This window comes from Chlorocebus sabaeus, chromosome 16 (assembly GCF_047675955.1).
Source record: "Chlorocebus sabaeus isolate Y175 chromosome 16, mChlSab1.0.hap1, whole genome shotgun sequence".
NCBI classification, from domain to species: Eukaryota; Metazoa; Chordata; class Mammalia; order Primates; family Cercopithecidae; genus Chlorocebus; species Chlorocebus sabaeus.
Window position 1 is genome coordinate 75,524,490 of NC_132919.1, and position 20,175 is coordinate 75,544,664.

Genomic DNA, 20,175 nt, shown 5'->3' on the forward strand with positions numbered 1-20,175 from the left:
GCGGTCCAGACTACATTCTTGGAACACTGGGGAGCCACTGGGGGGTTTTAAGTATAGAAGTGCCATAGACAGACTTGTACTTTATTACTGATTATTTTTTATTTTTTAAAATTTGAGACAGAGTCTTGCTCTGTCACCCAGGCTGGAGTGCAGCAGTGTAATCTCAGCTTACTGCAGCCTCAACTTTCCTGGCTCAAGTGATGCTCCTACCTCGGCTTCCAGAGTAGCTGGGACAACAGGCACACGCCACCACACCTGGCTAATTATTTTGTATGTTTCGTGCAGATGGGGTTTCGCCATGTTGCCTCGGCTGCTTTTGAACTCCTGAGCTCAAGCCATCCTCCTGCCTTGGCCTCCCAAAGTACTGGGATTACAGGTGTGAGCCACCACACCCAGCCCAGACTTGTACTCAGAAAGCACTAGCTCCAGCTGCAGAGCGGAGGGTGCTGGGTGGAGCAGGGTGGGCTGAGAGGTGGGAGTCAGTGGTGGCCTGAAGTCAAGGAGGAAGCATAGGGGTGGTGAGAAGAGGGGCTTTTAAAGAGCTCCTCAGAGCAAGGGGCATGCAGTGGTGGGCAGGGAAGTGACTGACACCGTCCAGGGGCTCGTAGGAACAGGAGGGCTAAAAACCATAAAGACGTTTGATGTGGTTTGGCTCTGTGTCCCCACCCAAATCTCATCTCCAATTGTAATCCCGCGTGTCGAGGAAGGGACCTGGTGGGGAGTGATTGGATCATGGGGGTGGTTCCCCCAAGCTGTTCCTGTGATAATGAGTGAGTTCTCACAAAATCTGATGGTTTAGAAGTGTGTGGGCTGGGCATGGTGGCTCACACCTGTAATCCCAGCACTTTGGGAGGCCAAGGCAGGTGGATCACCTGAGGTCAGGAGTTCAAGACCAGCCTGGGCAACCTGGTGAAAACCTGTCTCTACTAAAATACAGAAATTAGCCAGGCCTGGTGGCATGTGCTTGTAATCCCAGCTACTCTGGAGGCTGAGGCAGGAGAATTGCTTGAGCCTGGGAGGCAGAAGTTGCAGTGAGTCGAGAACACACCACTGCTCTTCAGCCTGGGTGACAGAGCTAGACTCCGTCTCAAAAAAAAAAAAAAAATAGTGTATGGCAGTTTACCCCACCGCCCTCGCTCTCCTGCTGCGGTGTGAAGAAGGTGCCTGCTTCCCCTTCGCCTTCCACCACGATTGTAAGTCTCCTGAGGTCTCCCAGTCATACAGAACTGTGAGTCAATTAAACCTTTTTCTTGGTTGGGCACGGTGGCTCACGCCTGTAATCCCACAACTTCGGGAGGCTGAGGAGGATGGAGGAGGATGGATCATTTGAGGTCAGGAGTTTGAGACCAGCCTGGCTGACATGGTGAAACCCCATCTCCACTAAAAATAGCCAGGCATGGTAGCACGTGCCTGTAATCCCAGCTACTCAGGAGGCTGAGGTGAGAGAATCACTTGAACCTGGGAGGCGGAGATTGCAGTGAGCTGAGATTGCACCATTGCACTCCAGTCTAAGTGACAGAGCAAGACTCTGCCTCAAAATAAATAAATAAATAAATAATAAACCTTTTTCTTTATAAATTACCCAGTGTCAGGTAGTTTTTTATAGCAGTGTAAAAATGAACTAATACAACATGGTACCCAAGATTCCCTCTGCAGCACATCCCCCCATCACATTGTATAGAAATCCTTTTTGTCTCCTTCCATTCTTCCTTCCCTGATTCCCTCTCAGCAGCTAAAATGCTTCACCAGCTTTCAGCTTATCAACCTTTTATTTTTTTTAAAAAAAGATAGGGTCTCCCTATGTTGATCAGGCTGGTCTCAAACTCCTGGCCTCAAGCAATTCTCCCATCTTGGCCTCCCAAAATGCTGGGATTACAGGCGTGAGCCACTGCACCCAGCCTGCTTACCAATCTTAATGTGGCCTTGGAGGCTGTGTGGAAGCTGAGTGCTCAAGGATGAGTGAAGTTAACAAACCTGGGGAGGAGAGTGCTTCTGGCAGAGGACCCAGCTCAGCAAAGGCCCTGGAGGGCGGGAGCACAGAGCACAGGGAGTCCTCCAGACTCACTGTCTTGTTGTAGCCATCATCCTCCTCCTCCTCCTCCTCCTCCTCCTCACCCCCAAGCCAGGCCTCTTATAATTCTTCAAGTGTTGCCGGTCCCTCAAGCCACAGGGCCTTTGCATACGCTATGCCTTCTGCCTGGAAGGACACTCTTTCAAACCCTTTTTCCCAAGTTTCCTCAGCCCAGTACTTTCTTAGGGCAGCCCTCACTGAACTCTGGGCCGAAATCAGGTTTCAGAGCACACCATGTTCACTGCCTTTCTTTAGACCACTTCATCTCTCTTTGTAATTAGGCACCCGTCTTGAGTGATTATTTGATTACTGTAAACTCCGGAAAACCAGAGATGGGGTCTGGTTTTGCTCATCTTCTAATCCTTAGCACCTTCCCTGGCATATAGTTGGCACTCATAAAATTATGTTGAATAAATGAATGAGTGTGGTCTGAGGTAGCTCCATCCAATAAAAATATGATGCAAGTGACATATATGTAATTTAAAATTTTTAGTAGCCACATTACACAAGTGAAAAGAAACAGGTGAACTTAATAATACATTTTATTTAGCACAATAAATCCAAAGTGTTATTTCAACATAATTATATACATAACATTTTGAAATATTATATATAATATTTAAAATATTAAAATATATAAGATATATATATATATGATATTTTTTAGAGTTGGGGTCTTGCTATGTTGTCCGGGCTGGTCTCAAACTCCTGGCTTCTAGGACTTTTCCTGCCTAGGCCTCCCACAGTGCTATAATTATAGGGTGAGCCACCCACGCCTGGCTCAGTATTTTAAAATTATTAATAAAAAATTTTATGTTTTTGGTCCTACCAAGTTTTCAAAATCCAGTGTGTATTTTATTCTTACAGCACATCTCCATTTGGGCTAGCCCCATTTCAAGGCACCATGCTAAGCAGCTCAGCTCGTGCCTCCCAGAGCATGGACTCATGCTGAGCCCTCAGTGGGCTCCGCAGTAGATGATGGATACTCCCTTGCTTCTCCCTGTGTCATCCATCTCCTTGGGCTTGAGGCCTATAGTCTCCCCTCCTCCACCCCACTGCTACCCCAAAGCCTCTCTCTCTCCTCTGGGTCCAAACCCGGAGGCTCTCTCTGTCTCTCTCACCCTGCAGGCTGGAGGATGCATGAGCCTTCATCTCCGCCAGCCCATCAGGGTCCCATCTCTTCCCCTAGTGCCTTCCTCCCCTCTTTCATCTGGGGCAATGAAGCAGCAATGAGACGTGGAACAATGTGAGAGGCCTCTTCATCCAGCAGGGAGGGGCGTGGAGGGGCGCTGAGCCTGTAGCCCTGTGCTCTAGGGGAAGAAGGGGCTAGGCCAGCTCTGGGGTCAAGAGAAGACACTTCCCATGATGCTCAGCTTGAGGATCTGCTGACCATATGCCTGGGGGAGGCTGCTCCTCTGATAATGCAAAGCAGATTCCTCCCAGCTCTGTGGCAGCTGGTGGGCAGAAGGCCAGGGGACAAGACTAGGCCCCCAGGCATCTGGATACAGAAGAGCTGAGGCAAGGAGGGCTCCTTCGTCAGCCTCCTGCCCCCCACCTTACACTCCTCCCAACACCCCTGCTCCCACACTGACCCTTCCCAGCTACATCAGTCTCCCCTCCACAGCCTTCCTGCCCTGGGCCATGCCTGGGCTGCAGTCTCTGTCTAGCTCTATCGAAGTAGGGGGCAGACATTCTCAGCACACACCCTTAGGGTCTCCAGCACAACACCCCCATTCAGATCATGCCCACACCCAGGGCGATCCCTCCCAGGCTCGACTGGAAGTCAGGGTTTTCCACAATAATCCCCACTCCCCACTTCCCATGATACTGCAGCTGGGGCATCTACCTATTCCAGCCTTCCAACCATCCAGGGTTGAGTCCAAAAACATTTCCCAAAGGTTCCGTCATGCAAGAACATTCAGGAACATTCCAGCTCTCACCTCCCATCCCTCACAGGGCACTCAGTCCTGCCCTCTTCCCACAGTATCCGGGAACTTCCCCATCCCTCTGCTCCCTTCCCAGCAATCCCTGCTCCAGTCGTTTCCAGCAACATTCCCAAAGGGCTTCTGGGAAAGGTAGATTTGGGTCTCCTCCCTGGGCTGGAACTGCTCCCTTTGGAAAAGCTTGGGAATGTTCCCATCCCCATTTCATATTCTAGAGACTCATAGAAATTGGGGGTCCTTCTGACTCACACTGAGAAGCCCTTGGCGTCCACATTCTGGAGCCCCAGCTCCACCCCAGGGCCCAAGTCTTCCATTGGTAGTCCAGATGGTTCACCTTCTACCCTGCAGACCTTGGGATGCCTTCAGTCTGCACAGGATGTGTGGGCCAAGGGCACAGAACTGCCCCGCTTCCATTCATCAACATTAGAGGCCCCACCCCCACCTCTGGGAAGATGATGTTGAGAGCCCTGATGCGGCCACCTAGGAGCTCCTCTCTCCTCACCCTCAATACCAGTTAGGATTATTTGTGTTGCAAGAGGGAGAAAACCCCACCCGGGGTGGTGAGAGGGAACTTAGTGTCCATCAGAAGTGAAAAGGGAATAGGGCTGGCTCTAGGCACAGCTTGATTTAGAAGCTCAAACAACACCTCCAGAACCTGGTTGTTCTTTTTCCACTTCGTGCCTCTATTTCCTCAGATAGGTTCTCTCCTTGTGGGGACAAGAGGCTGCAAAGCTTCAGGTTCAAGGCAGTGGGGAAGAGACCCCCCTCAATCCTAAAAATCCCAACAAAGGTCTCCAGGTGTCTCCCTGGTTCTGACTGGCCCACCCCTGTGGCTTGGAAATGTGATCACCAGTTGACTAAGGTGGAGGTCCCACGCTCTGTCCCTACGGCAGAGATATCGTCCTACCTGAAGCATAGGGCTGAGAGTGGGGGAAATTGAGGTACCATCCCCAAAAGCAGGCCCCTTAAAAACAGCAAATGTGGCCTCCAGTCTAGAGTGACAGTTAGGCTTCTTCAACAGGCAGCCAGAGCAAGCCTCCTCCCCCAGACCAAAGTACGAACTTCCACTAAGGATCACTAGGAAACAATAATATATTATGGTGCAAGAGTGTCCAGGACGCACTGGGGTTCCAAAGAGGGAGGAAGTTTTCCGGCTGCAGGGACGCAGGAAGAATTCTGCAGGGGAGCCGTTTGAATCCAGCCTGGAGGGATGGACAGGATCTGGGTGTGGGGATGGAAAGGAACTGGGGAGGATATCTCAGACGGAGGAAAGAGCTGGAGCAAAAGCACAAGAATGGGGGTGGGAGGTTAGTGCTTCATATTCTGGGGGAACCAGCAGTGAGGAGGAAAACAGGGAGGCAACCCAGGGAATTGTAAGGAGAGACAATGACTAGCCTTGGCACCGGATCAGATGGGAAGATAATGAAGCAGAGAGGAGTCTAGATGACTCCCCAGCCTTAAGCCTTGGCAATGGGCATGATGGAGCTGTTCATTGGGGAGCTCAGGGTAGGAGGGTTTCCTGAAAGAGCAAGAATTCCATGTGGAGTTGGAGAAGCCTTTGGGACATCGCAGGGGAGGTCAGGAGACACTGGTTATACTCTTGTCCCCCTTATCCACGTCCCTTTCACTTTCCCTGGTTTCAGTGACTTGTGGTCAACCTCAGTCTGAAAATAGGAAATGGACAATTCCAGAATAAACAGTTTGTACATTTTAAATTGCACCTCGTTCTGAGTATCATGATGAAAATCTCACGCTATCTGGCTCCATTCTGCCTGGGACGTGAATCCTCCCTTAGTCCAGCACACCCATGCTGTGAACACTACCCAACCACTGGTCACTTCGTCTCAGTTATCAGATCGAAAAAGCATAGGATATATAGGATTCAGTGCTGTCCCTGGGTTCAGGAATCCACTGCGGGTCTTGTATCCCCCATGAATAAGGGAGTGGGGACAGCTGTACTTGTCATGAGCTCAGGGAAATTCCAGGGTTACAGTGGAAGGTTTTTGAATCATCTGCAAGCCACTAAGTGAGGTCCCCATGGGCTCGGCCCTTGGACAGGCCTGTTAAGGTGACCAGAGGAGAAGAGGAGGCGGATAACTGAGAAGGACTTGTCAGTGAATTGGGAGGCCTGGATCTTACCGTATCAAGAAAGCCTAAGGTGCTAGCAAGCTTGCAGGAGGAGGCAGCGGATGATCCCAGTGAGGGACTGCAGGCAGGCCCAGGAGGGAGAGGGCTGGACAGGCCACTGAACTGGCCTGGGAGAAGGCTGCAGAGACAGAGGGCAGTGACCAGAGGAGAGGGTGGCAAGTGAGACGGTGGAGATGCCCCTGTATAACTCTCCTTCTAGGAGCTTTGCTGAGAAGGGAAGGAGAGAGGCTTTCCCTGGGATGAGGAGGAGCTTTGTTGTAGGGATAGGGAGGGAGGATGTGATCTGTGGCATCGGGGAGCTTTAGATTTTAAAGCTGGGCATGGTTCAACCAGCCCGGCACCTCTGTCTGAAATCCCACAGCTAACACCCAGTGAGGTGGTTCCTGCTTAGAATCCTAGCACTTTGGGAGGCTGAGACAGGCAGATCACTTGAGGCCAGGAGTATGAGACCAGCCTGGCCAATACCGTGAAACTCCGTCTCTACTAAAAATACAAAAAATTAGCCAGGCATGGTAGCACATGCCTGTAATTTCAGCTACTCGGGAGGCTGAGACACAGGAATCGCTTGAACCCAGGAGGCGGAGGTTGCAGTGAGCCGAGATCACACCACTGCACTCCAGCCTGGTTGACAGAGTGAGACTCGGTCTCAAAAAAAAAAAAAAAAAAAGAAATTGCACAGATTTGGTCCTCAGTTCCTGGCCCTCTTGTTGCCGCACCCCCCTCCCCATCTAACCCCGGCCTGCTTCAGTCCCCTCCCAACCATCGCACACCACTGGTGCAGGGGGCTAGTTATCAGGGACTCAAATGGCAGACAGGAACCAGTGCCTTGTCCCAGGGAGCTCAAAGCTCAGGTTAAATGAAGAGAGACATTGTCTAAAAATCAAAATGGGATTGGGCTCTGCCAAGGAACCACAGCCTAGATCTCTGGTCCAAATGCTACCTCTTTGATACCTTAATGAGCAGCCATTAGACCCCCATGCCATCTCTTCCAGGGCGATGATTGGCTGAAAGCCAAGGCGGGATGGAAGAAGCTGCCAGAATCCCATCACATTAGGTTCATGCAAAAGCCACCTCAGCAGCACTGGGCACCCAGCCCCCACTTCCTGGGGTAACACATGGGCTGGGCACGTGCCCAGAGACTGCCCCATGCCTGTCAGGCTGGGGCCTGCCTCACGCCTCTCCAGGGAGGCTGCCAGAAGCCCTGGAGCTGGGTAAACCCCAACAGTGACTCAGGTGAGGGGTGGAGGCTGGGGCAGAAAGGCTGCAGCCCAGGCCAGATTGTGGCCCCCCTCCCCTGACCTGGTGCCTGGTGAGCTGAGGGACAGGGCAGGAGCATGGCAGGCTGGCAGCACCAGAGAGAGTCTGGGCGCCCTGTCGGGGAGCACGGCAATGCCCCCCTTCGCAGGAGGAGAGTCTGCTTGGCAGACTGGTATAGACACTGCCTTAGGCAGATGCAAACTTAGAGAGGATGCCTGATGCCAGCCAGGCAGCCCTCCATCAGCAAAGACCCTGCATCTAGGGCAAAGGTGCAGCCACCATCCAGTCCAGGAGGAGGGATCTGCCCTCTCAGTTTGCAGCAAGGAGCAGATAGAGGGATTCATAGCCTGGTTCCCTGGACTTTGGGTGCAGAGTCTGGGAGAAGAAGCCCTGGACACCCTAGGGGACGCGAGGGCGCTGGGAGCTAACCAGAGTCACTAAGCAGCTGAACCAAGCAACACAGCTGCCTGTTCCCTGGGGCCTTCTGAGACAGCAGATGACATTTGCCCAGCATTTGAAAGTTTACAAAGCAGTTTCCTAGCCACAATTCCATGTGATCGTTTCATTAGTTCTGCCAGAGAGGCATTATAGGACCCACTTTATGGATGAGACAACTGAAACCCAGACGTTTGCCCAAGGCCACCTGAGAGTAAGGGGCTGCGCCAACCTGGCAGCCACATCTGCCACCCTAGCACCCTGGTCTCATTTCCCCCATGCCAGGCTGACTGCTGCCAACATGGGGGTGGAGGTAGAGGTGGTTGCACTGGGGGTGGGGTGGAGATGAAGGGTGGGGCATGGGTGGACATTTGGAGAGGTCGGGAGCCTGGAATGAGACTGGAATTCAATTCAGAGAGGAGGATGCAGGGTGAAAATAAACAGACCCCATTTCGATGTTGCCAAAGGCTCATTCCCCTCCCAACATCGCCGCCCACTCCCACAAAGAGTGACAGGAACAGTTGGAGCCCACAAAGGAGAGAAGAAAGGGGATCCCAGTTCAGAGCCTGGCGTCTTAACCTTGATGCTGCCACCAGAACCCCCTCCCCTCCACCCCCAGCCCCTCACCCCAGGCTGCAGGAGGCTGGTGCCGCCAGAAGCCTGGCACAGGGCCACATGAGCCAGGCCTGGTGGAGAGGGGCAGACCAGCACAGCCATGCTGCAGACTGATTCCTATCCTGGGGCCCCTGCCTGGACCCCTCAGCCCAGCCCCAGGTGCCCACACTCTGCCCATCCATGGAGGTTCCCCAGAGCCTGGTACCTCAGTCTGGGATTCGGAAGAGTCTGCCTTTGCAAGACACCCCGGCCCTTTCCAACTTTGGGCTCTGCTGGATCCCACTCGTTAGCCCCTCAGGTACCCTCCCTGGGTCCCCGAAATGATGTCTTCCAGGCCCACCTTCTAGAACACGCTTACCACCTTTGCTGCTTGTTATTTCGGCTTCATACCCCAAGGGATATGAGTGGAAAGAATGTGGACTTGGCTGGGTGCAGTGGCTCACACCTGTAATCCCAGCACTTTGGGAGACTGAGGCAGGCAAATCACTTGAGCCCAGGAGATGGAGACTAGCCTGGCAGACATGGCAAAACCCCGTCTCTACTAAAAATACAAAAAATTAGCCTGGCATGATGGCATGTGCCTGTGGTCCCAGCTATTCGGGAGGCTGAGTTGAGAGGATTGCTTGAGCCTGGGAGGCAGAGGTTACAATGAGACGAGATCCAGCCACTACATTCCAGTCTGGGCAACAAAGTGAGACCCTGCCTCAAAAAAAAAAAAGAATGTGGTTTTTAGAGTCACACAGTCCTGGACTCAAACCCAGGCTCTGCCACTTACTAGCTCTGGGATCTTGGGCAAGGCAGTCACAGATCCTCTCAGAGCCTTTGTTTCCTCAGCTGTAAAATGGGGATCAATGGGACTAACTTCGGAAATTTGCTGCAAAACTGAAAACTAATATGTGTGAGGTTAGATCTAACACAATCCTGGGTCACCATGAATACCTGAGTCATTGGCATCTCCACCCTGGTGTCAGAGGCCCTCATCGGAACCCCAGCCTGCCAGTCCAGCCTGTCTCCCTCCCTGCGGCCAGTGTGGGCAACTCATGTTCCCTGAGGTCGGCCTACACTTTCCCATTTGGAATCTTTGCTGCACAGCCTGTTTCCTGTGAGGCCCTCTCCACAGACCTATCTGTAGCCACATCCCTTTGCCACCTCTTCCTGGAAGCCTTTCCAGATTTCTCTCTCACATTGCCTCCAGGACTTCCTTAGCACTTTGCATAGCACGGGCTCTGTTCCACTTTGGGTCTTGTATTTACATCTTGTATTAAACTATAAGCGGATTCATCCCTGCAACCTCCCCGTCCCCCGTGCCCGCCCCGGCCCTGTGATCTGACTGGGGTCCTCTTCCGTGACAGCAAAGTCAGTCCACCTCCCTCCTGCCCACTCAGATCCACTTCCACACAGAAGCTTCGCACCATGTGGGCTGCGTCAGCAAGTGAGGACAGAGTACAGCTGTCCCGGAGAACCCAGAACCCAACTGTGCACAGATAGACAGATGAAGAACACGGGAGATCGGAGAGAGGTAAGTGAACGGAGCCAGCCCTGTGACTTAATTCAGCCTGACATGGTTTGGCAAAAGCCACTCATGGTCATCCCTGAGGCTCCAGCCAGGCCAGCAGCTTGCGCCTTCCCCCATTCTTGGCTCAGGGTGATGTGGAGAAGGAGAAACCACCCACAGACACGGATTTGTGAGAAAGACAAAGCCTGGGCCTCTAGGCTGAAGTTGGAGGAAGACCGTGGGGTGCGGGGAACGATAGCTGAGTTTGGTTGCGGCTGACACAGGGCTAGAGACTAATGCATTGCAAGCCTGTCTGCCCTCTGGTCTGCTCTCCTGTAAACTCCCTGCCCCAGCCTTGCTTAGATTTTTAGTAAAGTCCCTTCTTCATTTCCCCTGAACTGCAATCTCCTTGAGAACGAGGGACTGGCTCTTATTCATTAATTCTCCCTCCCCAGTGCTGTGCCCGAAGGACAGTTACTAGTACAATCACCCCACTGTACAGATAAGGAAATCGAGGCTCAGAGAGGCACAGTGACTCTCCCAAGGTCACACTATGAATACACAGCAGAGACAGAGACCCATTTGAGACCTGGACTTTTCTCACAACCCCCACAGGGAAGGTTTCATGAGCAAGACATCTTCTGCAAACTCCCAAACCTCGGCTGCTTGTGGAGGAACTGGGAGCAGAAAGTAAGTTCTTTCCTTCCCACCCATGGACCTCCCGGGCTCCCAAAGTGACCTCCTTAGTTTAGAAGACCCTGAGCAAGGCCACTCAGCTACTGACCAGGCAGTTTTACTGCAAACCCCTGCCTCTCCCACCTTTCTTTTGCTGCCCTGGTCCTATAGAGGAGAAAGCGAGGCCCTGGAGGTGCAGTGAGTCAGCCAGTGATGCTGCCCTGAAGGCAGCTCAGGGCTCTGGCTCCCAGGTTCTAGTCTGTCCTGTGCTCTGAGCCATCTTTGTGAAAAATAACAAAGCTCGGCCGGGCCCAGTGGCTCACGCCTGTAATCCTAGCACTTTGGGAAGCCAAAAGGCAGGTGGATCACCTGAAGTCAGGAGTTCAAGACCAGCCTGACCAACATGGTGAAACCCCGTCTCTACTAAAAGTACAAAATCAGTCAGGCGTGGTGGTGCGTGCCTATAATCCCAGCTACTTGGGAGTCAGAGACAGGAGAATAACCCGGGAGGCGGAGGTTGCAGTGAGCTGAGATCACGCCATTATACTCCAGCCTGGGCAACAAGAGTGAAACTCTGTCTCAAAAATAAATAAATAAATAACAAAGCTCTACGCTCTCCCTTCTTCCTGCCTTAGGTTTAACCTCAGCGCCTTCCGCTATTTACAGCAGATAAGAGTTTCTTGGTGCAACCTTTAAGAAGCCCCCAAGACCGACAGGAAAGACGTGTTTTTGGTCTCCGGCCACTTCCTAGTCTGATGGTAGAAACAGGTCACACATGGAGAACTGGGGAGAGACAAAGAGCAGTGGCCACTGGTGCAGACAGGCGGCTGGGGCGCAGAGGAAAGGTGACATGAATGGGCAGGGTGGATGGGGGAAGAGATTTTGGCCCAGTGAGAGGCCAGGGGGAGAAGAGGAGGCTTGTGTGGGTGAGGGATGGAGGCTGCCTGCCAGGACTAGCCCAGGGAGCCCAGGGGGTTTGAGTGGGGTCGTGGGTTTGGGCAGGACCCTGGTGCTGGAGGCCCCAGATCCTGGACCCAGCTCCAGTGGAGAAACCTTAGCCAGTGGGCCCTCCCCCTTCTCAATTCCCCCGGTGCTAAAAAGCCCACGACATTTACGACTTCAGGAGGGTAAAGAGCCTGAGAAAAGAATTGCAGACCATATGGATTTGTTTCCTGGGTTTAGAAAAAAATCCCTCTAATTAGGCCGGGAAAAGTCATTGGCCTCTGCCTGTCTTGAGGCCCCTGGATTCAATTACTGCCCAGCCTCCCCACTTGTGGCCTGGCCCTCCCAGCCCCCTCCATGCACAGGGGGTCAGGGGTGGGTCCCTGATAAGGGGTGGCCTGAGGGAAGAGGGGAGGGGGGACCAGGAGGTGGGAAGGACCTGGGGGGACAATCTTTTTATTTATTTCTGACAGATTCCTTATGAGATCCCTTTGTGGCCGAGTCCTCAGCGCCCAGCCCCACAGCCCACCCGCCCCGTCTACTCTTCCCAGGGCAGTCCAAGGTCTGGGAACGAGACTGCCTTGGATTCCCTTCCTCTCTCTACCAGGAAAACTTTTTGACATCGGAAGAAAACTGAACCTTTGAGCAGATTGAGAGATGAGATTATGGGTGTTTTCCATTTCTTTCTTTCTTTGTTAGGAGTTAATGTCATACTTTTTCTAGAATAAATCAAAGCAACCCATGAAAAAGTCTCTCATTGCTTCTACCTGTGCTCAGTGCTCTGGGCTATCCCTGAAGACTCTGTCCCCTCGGTCTATAAACACTCTCCCACCTTCTTTTTTTTTTTTTTCCCGAGACAGAGTCTCGCTCTGTCGCCCAGGCTGGAGTGCAGTGGCCGGATCTCAGCTCACTGCAAGCTCCGCCTCCCGGGTTCACGCCATTCTCCTGCCTCAGCCTCCCGAGTAGCTGGGACTACAGGCGCCCACCACTTCGCCCGGCTAATTTTTTGTATTTTTTAGTGGAGACGGGGTTTCACCGTGTTAGCCAGGATGGTCTCGATCTCCTGACCTCGTGATCCGCCCGTCTCGGCCTCCCAAAGTGCTGGGATTACAGGCTTGAGCCACCGCGCCCGGCCCCACTCTCCCACCTTCTTCATCCTATAGACACCTTCCCTGAGCCCTGCCATCCTCTCACATTTCTCCTCCTGCCTTCCCTGCAGAACTCCAGATTGTGGGGAAAAAGATTCACCCCTCATCCCTCCCACCGGCAACCAACAGCATCATACTCCCCTCCAATTCCTTACCCTCCTCCCACTGCAAGCTGGCCTCCCTCCTTGTGGGACCCAAGCCTCACCTTCCCAGCCTCCCTGCAGCCTGGGCCCTGGGGCCGCACCTTCCTTGAGCCACTGGACACAGAATTACCTCACCATCCAATCTGTCCACTGCCTGAAGGCCAGAGCTTCTGGGTCCCTTTCTTGGCCTTTTACTCTCCTTTTTTTTTGAGATAATCTTGCTCTGTCACTCAGGCTGGAGGTCAGTGATGCCATCTTGGTTCACTGCAACCTCCACCTCCCGGGTTCAAGCAATTCTCCTGCCTCAGTCTCCCAAGTGGCTGGAATTACAGGCAAGCACCACCATGCCCGGCTGTATTTTTAGTAGAGATGAGGTTTTGCCATGTTGGCTAGGCTGGTCTCGAACTCCTGACCTCAGGTAATCCATCCACCTCGGCCTCCCAAAGTGCTGGGATTACAGGCATGAGCCACCGCGCCTGGCCAGCCTTTTACTCTCTCTAGGCCGTATCACCTTCCTGCGTAAGATAGCCCACTGCCGTGGTGGCTGCCACCCCACTCTAAATGCCTCCCAAATCTGTTACCTGGGTACCGCCTCTCTGTCTCTCAGAGTGTTGGGATTACAAGTGCGAGCCACTGAGCCCAGCCCTAAACCATAACTTTTTAGAGCAGTTTTAGGTTAACAGTAAAATTGAGCAGAAAGTACGGAGTTCCCAGACACTGCCTCTGTGCACCCCGTATGCACACACACAGCCTTCCCCACTGTTGACATTCTACACCACAGCAGTACATTTGTTGCAATCAATGAACCTCCTTTGACACATCATTATCCTCTAAAGTGCAGAGTTTACATTAGGGTTCACTCTATGTATTGTACAGTCCATGGATTTTGACAAATGTATAATGAGTTGTATATCCCATTGGAGTATCATACAGAACAATTTCACTGCCCTAAAAATCCTCTGTGTTCTACCTCTTCATCCTCCTCTCCGCCAACCCCTGGGCAATCACTGATCCTTTTATTGTCTCCGTAGTGATCCTTTTATTGTCTCCATAGTTTGCCTTTTCTACAGTGTCATACAGTTGCAATATATAGTATGTAGCTTCTTCAGATTGGCTTTTTTCACTTCAGTAATATACATTTAGGTTTCCTCCATGTTTTTCCATGACTTGATAGTTAATTTCATTTTAGCAATGAATAATGCTCCATTGTCTGGATGTACCATAGTTTATTTATCTGTTCACCTCCTGAAAATATCTTGGTTGCTTCCACATTTTGGCAATTATGGAAAAAAAAAAAAAAAGGCTGCTCTAAATATCCATGTGCAGGTTTGTGGACATGACTTTTCCATTTATTTGGGTAAATACCAAGTAGCACAACTGCTGGATAGTATGGTAAGAGTATGTTTAGTTTTATAAGAAACTGCCAAACTGTCTGCCAAGGTGGCTGTATCATTTTGCATTCCCACCAGCAGTGAATGAGAGTTCCTGCTGTTCCACATCCTCATCAGTGTTTGGCATTGTCAGTGTTTTGGATTTTGGCCATTCTAATAGGTATGTAGTGGTATGTCATTGTCATATTAATTTGTAATTCCCTAATGACACATGAGGTTAAATACCTTTTCATATGCTTACTTGCCATTTGTGTACCTTCTTTGGTGAAGTGTCAAGTCTTTCATTCTTTCTTTCTTTTTTTTTTTTTTTGAGATGGAGTCTTACTCTGTCACCCAGGCTGGAGTGCAATGGCATGGTCTCAGCTCACTGAAACCTCTGCCTCCCGAGTTCAAGCAATTCTCCCGCCTCAGCCTCCCGAGTAGCTGGGATTACAGGCACGTGCCACCACACCTGGCTAATTTTCTTTTGTATTTTTAGTAGAGACAGGGTTTCCCTATGTTGGATAGGCTGGTCTCGAACTCCTGACCTCGTGATCTGCCTGCCTCAGCCTCCCAAAGTGCTGGGATTACAGGCATGAGCCACCGTACCCGGTGATTACTGTAGCTTTATAGTACACCTTGAAGTTGGGTAGTGTCAGTCTTCCAACATTGCTCTTCTCTTTCACTGTGGAATTGACTATTCCAGGTCATTTGCCTCCCTATAGACGTTTTAGAATCATTTTGTTAACCCGCAAAATAGGCTGCTGAGATTTCAACTGGGATTACACTGAATCTATAGATCAAGTAAGGGGAGAACTCACATTGTGACAATATTGAGTCTTCCTATCTTTGAACCTAGAATATCTCTCCATTTATTTAGTTCTTCTTTAATCTCCTTCATCAGTTTTGTAGTTTTCCTCATATTGATCTTGTATATATTTTGTTAGACTTATACCTAAATATTTCATTTTTTGCACTGCTAATATAAATAGTAATGTGTTTTTTAATTTCAAATGCCACATGTTCATTGCTGGTATATAGGAAAGTGACTGACTTTTGTAATATCAACCTCGTATCCTAAAACCTTGCTATAATCACTTACTAGTTACAGGAGATTTTTGTTGTTGTTGTTGTTGATTCTTACAGACTTTCTGCATAGATGACTATGTCATCAGTGAACAAAGACAATTTGATTTTTTTTCCTTCTCAGTCTATGTATCTTTTATTTCCTTTTCTTGTCTTATTACCTTAGCTAAGATTTCCAGTACAATGTTGAAAAGCAGAGGTGAGAGAGGATATCCTTGCTCAGCTGATCTTAGCAGGAAAGCTTTGAGCTTCTTACTATTAGACATGATGTTACCTTTAGGTTTTTTGTAGATTTTGTTTTTATCAAGTTGAGGAAATTCCCTCCTATTCCTACTTTGCTGAGACTTTTTTTTTTTTTCTCTAAGATGGAGTCTTGCTTTGTTGTCCAGGCTGGAGTGCACTGGCATGATCTCGACTCACTGCAACCTCCACCTCCCTGGTTCGAGCAATTGTCCTGCCTCAGCCTCCCAAATAGCTGGGATTACAGGCACAGGCCACCGTGCCCGGCTTTTGTATTTTTAGTAGAGACAGGGTTTCACCATGTTGGCCAGGCTGGTCTCAAACTCCTGACCTTGTGATCCGCCCACCTCGGCCTCCCGAAGTGCTGGGATTACAGGTTTGAGTGACCACACCTGGCCAAGACTTTATATCATTATCATGAACAGGTGTTGGATTTTGTCAACTGCTTTTTCGGCACTTATTTGTATAATCATGTGATTTTTTTCCCCTTAGCCTGCTAATGTGATGGATTGCATTAACTGATTTTCAAATGTTGAACCAGTCTTGCATCTCTGGGATAAATCCCACTTGGTTGTGGTGTGTAATTACTTTTATGCATTGTTGGCTTCGATTTGCTAGTATATTGCTGAGGACTTTCGCATTTATGTTCATGAGAGATATTGACCTGTAGTTTTATTTTCTTGTAATATGTTTGTCCAGTTTTGACATTAGGGTAATGCTTGCCTCATAGAATGAGTTAGGAATCATTCCCTCTACTTTTAACTTCTGAAAGACATTGTAGATAACTGGCATAATTTCTTCCTCGAATGTTTGGTAGAATTCACCAGTGAACTCATCTGGGACTGGTGCCTTCTGTTTGGGAAAATATTAGTTATTGATTCAATTTCTTTAATAGGTACAGGTCTATTTAGATTGTCTATTAGTGTTCTTCTTTTGTTTTTTGTTTTGGTTTTTGGGGGTCTTTTTGAGATGGAGTTTTGCTCTGTTACCCAGGCTGGAGTGCACTGGCGTAATCTTGGCTCACTGCAACCTCTGCCTCCTGGGTTCAAGCAATTATCATACCTCAGCCTCGCAAGTAGCTGGGACTACAGGCATGTGCCACCAAGCTGAGCTAATGTTCACATTTTTTATTAGTAGAGGCAGGGTTTCACCAGGCTGACTAGGCTGGTCTTGAACTCCTGACCTCCTGAATCACCTTACACTTTTAAATTATGGAGATGGCTTCTTTCCTCATACCTCTTAAACCAACCTCTGCTGGCTTCCAACTTTTCTTCAGCAGCTACCTCACCTTTCTCAGCATTCATAGGATTGAAGAGATTTGGGGCCTGTTTTGCCTTCATGTGTTCACTTTTAGTTCCCTTCAAGAACTTTTCCTTTGCACTCACAACTTGGCTGTTTGGCACAAGAGGCCCAGCTTTTGGCCTGGCTTGGCTTTGACATGCTGTCCTCACTGTGCTCCATCTTTTCTAGCTTTTGATTTAAAGTGAGAAGTGGGAGACTCTTTCTTTCCCTTGAACACTTCAGGGCCATTGTAGGGTTATTAACTGGCTCAATTTCAATATTGTCATGTCTTGGGGAATAGGAGGTCTGAGGAGAAGGGAAGAGCTGGGGGTATGACTAGTTGGTGCAGCTGTCAGAACATGTGCAACATTTGTTGATTAAGTTCATCATCTTATATAGGTGAGACTCATGGCTCCCCAGAACAATAGTGACATCAAAAATCACATGGCCGGGCACGGTGGCTCACACCTGTAATCCCAACACTTTGGGAGGCCAAGGCAGGTGGATCACCTGAGTTTGAGACCAGCCTGACCAACATGGTGAAACCCCATCTCTACTAAAAATACAAATTTAGCCAGGTTCGGTGGCACATGCTGTAATCCCATCTACTCCGGAGGCTGAGGCAGGAGAATGGCTTGAACCCAGGAGGCGGAGGTTGCTGTGAGCCGAGATCATGCCATTGCACTCCAGCCTGGGCAACAAGAGTGAAACTCCATATAAAAAAAATCACTAAGCACAGAGCACTATAACACATACAATAGTAATGAAAAAGTTTGAAATACTGTGAGAATTACCAAAACATGACATAGAGATACACTTTTATGGTTGCTTTTGGCCTTCTCATCTGACAGAGCAAGGAAATATGCATATACACACACACATATACATATACACATATACATATACACATATACATATATGTATGTGTGTGCTAACCATGTACAGATGAATCTATAAATATTTCTATATGTAACCATCCTTATTTGTATTAAGCTAAACATGGGACTGGGCATGGTGGCTTACACCTACAACCCCAGCACTTCGAGAGGCCAAGGCAGGAGGATCGTTTGAGACCAGCCTGCACAACAGGGTGAAACTCCATCTCTACTAAACATACAAAAAGATTAGCTGGGTGTGGTGGCACGTGCCTATAGTTTCACCTACCTGGGAAGCTAAAGTGGGAGGGCCACCTGATCCCATGAAGTCAAGGCTGTAGTGAACTGAGATCACACCACTGTACTCCAGCTTGAGTGACAGAGTGAGATCCTGTCTCAAAAATAAATAAATAAATAAATAAATAAATAAGCCAATTAAACATGAGTTTATACTGATGTCTCCAGTTCTAATCCATAGATCATTCTATTATTCTTGCCTTCTCTCCTTACTTTCCTGTGACCTCATTTGTTTTCCTGTAACCTCCTGTAACCTCCTACATAGAGAGAAATCTGGCTCCTCCCATCAACCATCCATTTACTGAATTGTTTTGGGGTTTTTTTGTTGTTGTTGTTTGTTTGTTTGCTTTTGAGATGGAGTCTCACCTGTCACCCAGGATGGAGTGCAGTGGCGTAATCTCAGTTTACTGCAACCTCTGCCTCCCAAGTTCAAGTGATTCTCCTGCCTCAGCCTCCCGAGTAACTGGGACTACAGATGCCCGCCACCATACCTGGCTAATTTTTGTATTTTCAGTAGAGATCGGGTTTCTCCATGTTGGCCAGGCTGATCTCAAGTGACTCCTGGCCTCAAGTGATTTACCTGCCTCGGCCTCCCAAAGTGCTAGAGTGACAGACATGACCACCATCCCCAGCCGACTTAATTGTGTAATTTCATTACACACATACAGCAGTAACAGAATTGTTAACCTGTACCTCTGTGGGAAATAACTTTATCAACTAGAGTACAGTGCTTATGGAAAATTTCTTTAGACTTTAGTCTTACAGACTACATATTTCCAAAGTGACCTGGGTCAGCACCTTTACCCTCACCTCTTTTAGTGAGGTTGTTTCATACATTTGTGATAGATTGTGTTGTCACATTCTGCATTCTCTTCTGAGATCCCCCAACCTTCTAAATGATTTTTAAAATTTGCATGCATTATGATTTGCTCTTTGTGCTGTAAAGTTCTAGGGTTTTTGATAAATGTATAACATATTTACATCATTACAGTATTATATAGAATAGTTTTCACCATCCTAAAAAAAAAAATCCATGTGCTTCATCTGCTTCATCTATTCAATCCTTCCTCCCTACCCCACAAACTCCTTTTAACCACTCATCTTTTTACCATCACTAGAGTTTTGCCTTTATAGAACCATGTAATTGGAATTATACAATTGGTAGCCTTTTCAGGCTGGCTTCTTTCACTTAGAAATAGGCATCCAAGATTCATCCATATCTTTTTTTTTTTTTTTTTTTTGAGATGGCATCTTGCTCTGTCCCCCAGGCTGGAATGCAGTGGCACAATCTCAGCTCACTGCAACCTCCACCCCCCGGGTTCAAGCAATTCTCCTGCCTCAGCTTCCCGAGTAGCTGGGATTACAGGTGCCTCACCATGCCCTGCTAATGTTGGCCAGGCTGGTCTCGAACTCATGACCTCGTGATCCGCCTGCCTTGGCTTCCTAAAGTGCTGGGATTACAGGTGTGAGTCACCGTGCCCAGCCATCCATATATTTTATCACTGAATAATATTCCACTGGATAGATGTTCACAGTTTGTTTATCCATTTACCTGTTGACCATCTTGGTTGCTTCCAGGGTTTGGCAATTATAAATCAAGCTGCTGAAAACAGTTGCATGCAGGTGTTTGTGTAGACATAGTTTTCAAATCAGTTGGGTAAATGCTTAGGAGTGGGATGGTTGGATCGCCGATTTAGCTTTATGTGAAACTTCCAAACTGCCTTCCAGTGTGGCTGTAGCATTTTGTGTTCCCACTAACAATGAATGAGAGTCCCTATTGCCTCATATCCTTGTCAGCAATTGATATTGTTAGTATTTTAAATTGTTGCTATTCTGATAGGTGTGTAGTGATATCACATTTTTTGTTTTTGCTTTTGTTTTAATTTTCAATTCCCTGATGAAATATGATGTGGAACATCAAATGTTTATTTGCCATCTGTGTATCTTCTTCGAGGAGATGTCTGTTCAGATTTTTTGCTGATTTTTTAAATGGGTTTGTATGTTTTTATATTGTTGAGTTTTAAGAGTTATTTGTATATTTTGGATACAAGTCCTTTTTCAGAAATGTGTTTTGCAAAATTTTTTGCTGTCTGTGGCTTCTCTTCATTTTCTTAACAGTGTCTTTTGAAAAGATTTTTATTTTGATAAATCCAA

The 20,175-nt window shown here is 48.8% G+C and overlaps 1 long non-coding RNA gene across 1 annotated transcript; it reads left to right on the plus strand.

Moving 5' to 3' along the window:
* The first annotated feature begins 9,895 nt into the window (after positions 1-9,895).
* On the plus strand, positions 9,896-11,502 carry LOC140708792 (uncharacterized). The gene is made up of 3 exons (XR_012088995.1): positions 9,896-9,988; positions 10,580-10,654; positions 11,275-11,502. It is a non-coding gene; the product is annotated as an uncharacterized lncRNA (long non-coding RNA).
* The last annotated feature ends 8,673 nt before the right edge of the window (positions 11,503-20,175 follow it).